Source organism: Beta vulgaris, chromosome 6 (assembly GCF_026745355.1).
Source record: "Beta vulgaris subsp. vulgaris cultivar EL10 chromosome 6, EL10.2, whole genome shotgun sequence".
NCBI lineage: Eukaryota > Viridiplantae > Streptophyta > Magnoliopsida > Caryophyllales > Amaranthaceae > Beta > Beta vulgaris.
In genome coordinates this window covers 34805590-34812921 of record NC_079207.1, presented here as the reverse complement: position 1 = coordinate 34812921, position 7332 = coordinate 34805590, and the positions used below count along the sequence as shown (strand labels likewise).

General features: G+C 35.6%; 1 long non-coding RNA gene across 1 annotated transcript; it reads right to left on the bottom strand.

Moving 5' to 3' along the window:
• Nucleotides 1-2415: 2415 nt before the first annotated feature.
• Nucleotides 2416-3684, bottom strand: LOC130591909 (uncharacterized). Its single transcript, XR_008969852.1, has 2 exons — nt 3237-3684; nt 2416-2618 (listed from the first exon to the last, which is right to left on the bottom strand). It is a non-coding gene; the product is annotated as an uncharacterized LOC130591909 (long non-coding RNA).
• Between the last annotated feature and the right edge of the window lie 3648 nt (nt 3685-7332).

Sequence of the window (7332 nt, the reverse complement as noted above, 5' to 3'; positions counted from 1 at the left end):
GTGGCTTAGTATCATGTCCTAAGGAAGATAAATTTTAGTATCATGTATAGGGACCTATTTTATTCGTATATGTGATTTCTGAAATGTGCAACATGTGACTTGGAATTGATTATGAATATCGAATTATATGTTTGTATGGAATAATTGATGCAAGCATGTCAAGAAAGTTTATTTATTATTTCGCATAAGAATTAGTATATACTATAAAGTGAATCATGTTATTCATGTATTCTTTGAGAAATATTATTTTAATTATCTAATGAGGACCGTGGACCTTATTTGGTAAGTTTACAAGTTATACCTATATAAAGGTGAGATTATTGTTGGCTAGGTTCAACAAGTAAAGAAAGTTAAGTATAAAAAGAAATTAAAGTAGTCTTGGATTGTGAGTTGTGATCACTTGTTAAATCCAAAGATAAAAGAAGTTCAGTTATGACTGATTATTTATTTATGTGTTACTTATATGTGCGTGTCAACACAAGTAATAATATGTAAATAACGTAAAGTGTAACGAGAATAAGTTATAGACTTTAGACTGGTGCACGTCTAGATTTGGACATTAAGGGTTGGAGTACATGGTGGTAGCCCATGGCTTTTCTAGGAACGGATTGATCACCATCCCTCTTTTAGTTCAAAGGTTCCTCGATATCGTAGGTCACTCTAAAGTACAGAGTCGCGCCCGTATTTCACACTAGTAGATAAGTCAACTCGTCCAATAGCTATTCCATTTAAAGGAAGAAATGATGTTTAGAGTCTAGTTTAGTAAAAGTTGTCTACAGAATATTATATGTTTATATTATTATTTATCTCTGCATGTTAATTATGTAGTATCATGTTTAGGACTATTTATGTTTGATATGTAGTACTCAGCTTTGCTGATTACGTGCTTGTTGTTGTGTGTGTGATTATGGCTTTGCCTATTGATCCTGTGATGATCCTTATGGTGAGTAGAGTCGATATAGCATTGACATTACAGGTTCGCAAATGTGCATCATTGGGAATCTGGAGTGGAAAGACTATGTATCTAGCATACTTTAATTTCTGTTTCTTAGGAACATGTTTATTTCAGTTGGTTGAGTTATTTAAGTTGGTTGTTTAAGTCCTAAACATTTGTCATTTACTTATGATGTTTTGATAAAGTTAAAGTTTAGTTAATTGTTTTCCGCTGCAAAATTCTGAATAAGCCGATACGTTATCACACGGGCGATAATGCTTTGGTAATTCTCTAAGTTTTATATTATAATGGTATTTCTGAAAAGAGAGAATTATCTACTACCATTGTCCGCCACATAAGCCGCGGGGCCGAACGCTTCTTTCCTTTGTTTTTTGCCTAAAACTATAAAAAATACAAAAAAAAACATAAAACATGAGCCAGGCCCGCAGGAAGCACGAGCCCGTCCCGCGATCCCGTGGGCCCGGGCCGGGCCGTGGACAAATTTTGAAAATTTTAAGCCTGGCCCTCCATTTACCCAAGCCCGCGGGCGAGCCTGTGAACAGGCCCGACCCATGCCCACCTCTATCTACTACTAGTATTTTCTAACACAGGTGACACTTTATTTTATAAAGCCATTATTTCTTGTCTATAGTGTTTTCAAAAATTAAATTGTTATTACTACTAACATTTTTTTTGGTGACGGGACAATTACTTTCTTTTAAAATACTTTTCTATTACTAATGTTGTGAAACAGGGACGTTAAGGGCTGACAACCTTCGGAGACATGCCAAGACTTGGAGTCTACTGCAGTTGGCAGCAAAATAGTTGTCGGGTGCTTGCACAAGTAACAAAGATAATTGACCTCGCGGGGGGTTGCCAAGTAAACTCACTCTGATGCCTAAGTCAGGTAAGACCGACAAGATAAAATGCAGGCAAGGTAAAAGTGGGTAAGAAAGTGAGTACCTTGAGAATAGTGCAGTGGGTCTATTTATAACCCATGTAGGTCGATTCCTTGTTGTTTGATCTCGTTTGAACACGTGTACGATATATGCGTATCTACGTGTCTATGCTGGCAAGATCTTACTTATCGTCACCCACTATGACATGCTTATTAGATTGGTCGATGTATCTTTTATGATCGTAGACATCTATTACTGAACATGGTGTCCATCATTCCAAAGGTGTTGTCAGCCGTCACGCCAAGGTGTTGTCGTGCTACGGTGGCAGTCAACATATATTACTGAACATGGCGGCCATCATATGCCAAGGGGTTGTCGTGCTACGACAACAGACGCCATCTATTATTGAACATGGCGTCCATCATGCCAAGGTGTTGTCGTGCTACGACGATAGTCGTTATCTATTAATGAACATGGCGATCATCATGCAAAAAGGGGTCGTCAGCCATCATATCAAGGTGTCGTACTGTAACGCCCCGAGAATCCGTAACCTTAATTACTCATGATTGGCAGCGGAAACGAAACTTAAGCTGTGGGTTATGGGCCCATAAATAAAATAATAGCCTTAAAATGGTCTCTAAAAATTTACAAACTCACAACTAGAGTAATAATGATTTCTCATAATACATAGTATTCTAAATATCCCAAATATATGTAGAGTCGCTTCAACTCGACCTTTTCGGAGCATCCTTGACATAACTGATCCAGAGCTATCTTCATAATACCTGAACGATTTCATAAAATAGGGAAAAGAGAAAACACAGAAAATAACCTAAAATGAGTGAAAAACTCAGTAACTTTACTCTAGCCCGTAAAAACGGTTTTAGTTCGTAAACATTTTCACATACAGACACATACTACATTTTGGTAATTGTTCGGAAATATTGTCAGAAAACATAACTTGGAATAGTCTACCGGCAAGGATCATTTACGTGATCTTAGTTCATTGGCAAGTACAGGTTTTGGACATAACATGAACATTAACATTCGACCACTCTCGGTCCTTTACATCGTAAACATAGTTCCTCCACCTATAACTTGCCCATTTACCAGTTCATTTCATAACTCCAAGCCAGCAGAACCATTCACATTTTACAAAACTTTCATATATCAATATTCCCGAACAACACCATATATATATGGTACACATCACTATCATAATTTACATATAACATTTATGATATCATATACATCACAATTTATAGCATATCGTCACATGATTAGTATCTCATATATATAGTCATACATATATATACACACAATCATAAACATATTATATGGACATAAATTATTAAACATGATTTATACGAGCAATCATATAGGGTGCTAGACATAAAGGTTACCTTATACACTAATTCATTTCCTTTACTCATTAAGTGTCGTCATCTCCAAGAATCATTCTCCATGACATCATAGCGTTCTTAACCAAATAAATAGACTTTCGGGTTCCATGAATCAGAATTTAAACAAAGGAACAGGAGGAACGTATAAAATTTGGCAGCAATAACAGATAACTTCCAGAGGGTCTAACTCTTTACTCCGAACTCCGAATCAGATGATTTTTGGGTCTAAATTCAATAACTTTTCGAGATCTACAACTTTCATGAAGGAACGTATGAAGATTATGACTGTAAGAAGAAGATATTTGGGAAATACAGTACGACAACCTAAAATTAAAGGAGAAATAAAGTGTGTATTTAGGGTCATTCATGGATGCTCAACAAGAATAAGACACTTCAATGGAAATTCAGATTTTTATTTAGTGGTGTAAATGGAGGTTGTGGTTATAGTTTGTAATTTTCAAGTGGGTGAAAATTGGTAAAATTAACACACTATTTATAGTGATTTTAGGAAGAAAAACTCCATTAAATTAATGAAGACTTAATGGTGAAGAATACTTGGGGAGCAAGGTCTTCTAGAAGCCTTGGGGAGCAAGGTCATGAAGCTTGAGGAAGAAGATGAGTTGTGTGGTCATGGTGATTTTCTATTTTTAGGAAAATATTAAAACTATATACTATATTATAATAAGTATTGCCACAACAAACATTGCTTCTAAAGTAATTAAAGCAACCATCTTTTAGAAAATAATCTTAACCATGATAGTTATGAAAAAGTTTAGGACACAATTAAGCTAATAAACATAATTAGTAAATAATAAAATTAGTTAAAAGTTCGGAGTATTACACGTACATGTCGTATCAAGGACCTTGGCGACATGACATGTTTTCAACTTAATTGCTTAGTATGTTATTATACCGACAAGGCAGACCATGTCGGGTGGTTGTTTGTGATTCGCATACAACTAACCCCCCATCCAAAGTGATGTTGACTGTATTTGGCATCAACTTGCATATTTCTCGTAACATGGCTTTATGATGTTTGCATTTGCATACAATGATTTTTCGCCTAGTGATGATGGTAATGTTTTTTTAACGCTTTATTACTGAACATGGCAGCCATGATGGAAAGGTGGCGTCTTCCTACGACAATATTTATCATTGAACATGGAGGTCATTATACCAAGGGATGATACATGCCGAATCAAGGACCTAGTAACAACATGTTGGGACCTTGGATGCCTCACATACTTTCACCTTTATTGCTCTGTATGTTTCCCTGGTCATGGTGCAATGTACCGACAATCATGGCAATGGGTGTCATACCTTGGCTGCCAGTAGTGCTTTAATTTGTTTGCTTTGTAGCTATCTTTTTCGTTGTCTATATTATTACCAACATAAATTTGTTTGCCTTGTCAAAAATGTTTGTTAGAAGCCATGGTAATTATGTAATGTCAAGGTTGTCATGATTTGGCCGCCATGTACTGGCTGCAATGCTATGATGTGTTTGTAATGTCATGGTTGTCGTGGTCATGGCAACCTTGTAGCTCTCACCGCCAAGTCTTGACTGCCATGATATGGCATCAATAATGTTGTGGTTTTCATAGTAATGGCAACCTTGTAGCTTTGACCGCCATGTCATGGCCGCGATGTTATGACATTCTCATACACAAGTATTGGTTGCAAACCATATATACTTTTTATGCTATTTTGGTGTAAAAATAAGAACTTTAGATTAATTAAAAAAAATCTTATTATAAGTTCTATAGATAATGAGTTGCCTAGCACGTGGTTAATGTTTCATTATTTTTACTATATACGTTTGTCGCCTCGTAAGTGGTGAGCTTTTGTGCTTACAACCATGTTGAAAATTTTGTTCTTGAATGAGCATATTTTTTTCACAAAATATTTATTGTATTAGCAGCCTTGTCAAACTCCTCGCTTTTGATAAACTTATTAGCTTTGCCAAGGACGCCCTCCAAGGTCTTCATGCTCTTCCTTCCCAGATAACTTTTAAAGTCGCCATCTTTTAACCCAGTCATCAAGGCAAGTACTGTCACTTCTTATTGTAGGTTAGGTATTGTTACATATTTACCATTGAATCTGCCAAGGAAGTCTCGTAGGATTTTATTCTCTCTCCTTGCTTCAATGCCATGAGTTAACCGATCATCCTTTCTCTTCTTCTATTGCGGACAAACGTTGTTTGAAATTCCGCCGACAACTGATAGAAATTAGTGATTGACCTTGGCGACAAAATTCTAAACCGTGTTTGAGCTAAGCTCGACAAGGTTGTCGGAAACACTTTACACCATATGGCATCCGATTAGGTGTACAGCTACATATGCCCCTCATATGCTGATAAGTGATCCTCTAGTCAGTGTTGCCATCATACTTCTTTATTGGCATCTTGATGTAATGGATGGGTTCGTTAAGAATCTCTTTGATGAATGGGGAGTGTCTTTGGTATAATGGGTGCAAGATGCCTTCAAGAGTAGGTACTTGATGGCCGTCTGGTCTTGTCACTGAAATCGGCTTCATAAAACCCTTCTTCAAGTTGGCAACTGTCATGAGAGAATGACTTTGTTGAACCCTAGTTTTGATGATATTAAAGGAACAAAGATACAAACTAAGTAATGAACAAGTTATTAAGTGAATGATTGTTGCAAGGTATCATTGACAAGACCAAAGAGAATACTAAGTCAGAAGAAGAAATCAAGTTTGGGTTTTCAAGACTAACTTAAGATGCTAAAGGAACTGATACTGGAGATGCGTTGGAACAAGAGAACCAAAGCAAGGTTTTTTTGTCTCAAGTTTCAATGTAAAGGAACAAGTAAGAATCATTAAGAAACTGTTAAAAATAGGATAAGCGTTTGTCCCTTTGAGAGTAACAGACAATCTGGCACTGTTATGTTAAGTTAAAGGAACTAGACATAGGTTGAATCGGTACAACGGTTAATATATGAAAATTGATGTTTTATAATTTTAAGGAAAATCTTTTTAGGAAAATATTTTATTTTTATTAGATAGTTAAAATCCTATTTCGGTTTTAATGAAAATATTTTTAACGATAATATTTTATAAAATGATTTAATTCGGTTTTATTGATTAATAATAATTGTTAATTAAAATCAGATTGTGGTTACTGCTTAAGTGGCTGCTAAATTAAAGGAAGCGGTATTAATCCTAACCCACATTTTTATTAGATCATGGGTATTGAAAAGGAACGTGTTCCTATAGTTGAGGAACATCATAGGAAAATGTCTTTACCACTAACTCATGTTTTAATCCCACGTTCTAAGTAATCACTGTTATAAACACTACTGTCTAATTAAGTTTCAAATTGTAAGTAATTTAGTGAGTTTAACTAAATAAAGTGTCAATTCCTTCATTCTCTCATAAAATTCATTTTTTCTTTGCCTTCTTACTTTAATTCCACTAAGTTTATTGATCATTGTATTTTGGTTTTATGGTAAGGGAACTTTGAGTGAAGTCCTCTAAGAGAGAAAGCTTTGAGTGAAGCAAGTTGTAGTGAGAAAACTTCAATTGAAGTTTAGAGGAACAGTTGTTCATGAACTTGAGTTTCGGAACTCAACGTGTGGTTCGTGAGTAGAAGTAGGTTGTAGCAAGGTTGTTTGGCTTAATTAGTGGAAGTGCTGAGTTTAGGAAGGTTAATCTACGCAAAGGCCTCCTATGTTCAATGAAAAGTTCTATTCTTACTGGAAGAATAGAATGGAGATTTTCATCAAGGCCAAAAACTACCGGGTATTGAGAGTTATTGAAGTTGGTGATTTCGAGGTCACAACTACTACTAACAAAAATGACGTAATTCCTAAACCCTTCTCTGAATATGACAAAGCTTACTTTGAAAAAATGAAAGTGAATGCAATGGCCGTTAAACTTTTGCATCGGGGACTTGGACCCCATGAATACAATAGAATCATGATGCAAATCTGCAAAGCAAATATGTGATTTTCTTGAGGTAAACATGAAGGAACAATGAATTCAAGAGGTCTAAAATTGTTTTATTAATCTATCAATACGAATTGTTCTCCATGAAAGCTAAGGAAAGCATACAAGAGATGTTTACTCGTATTAATGGGTT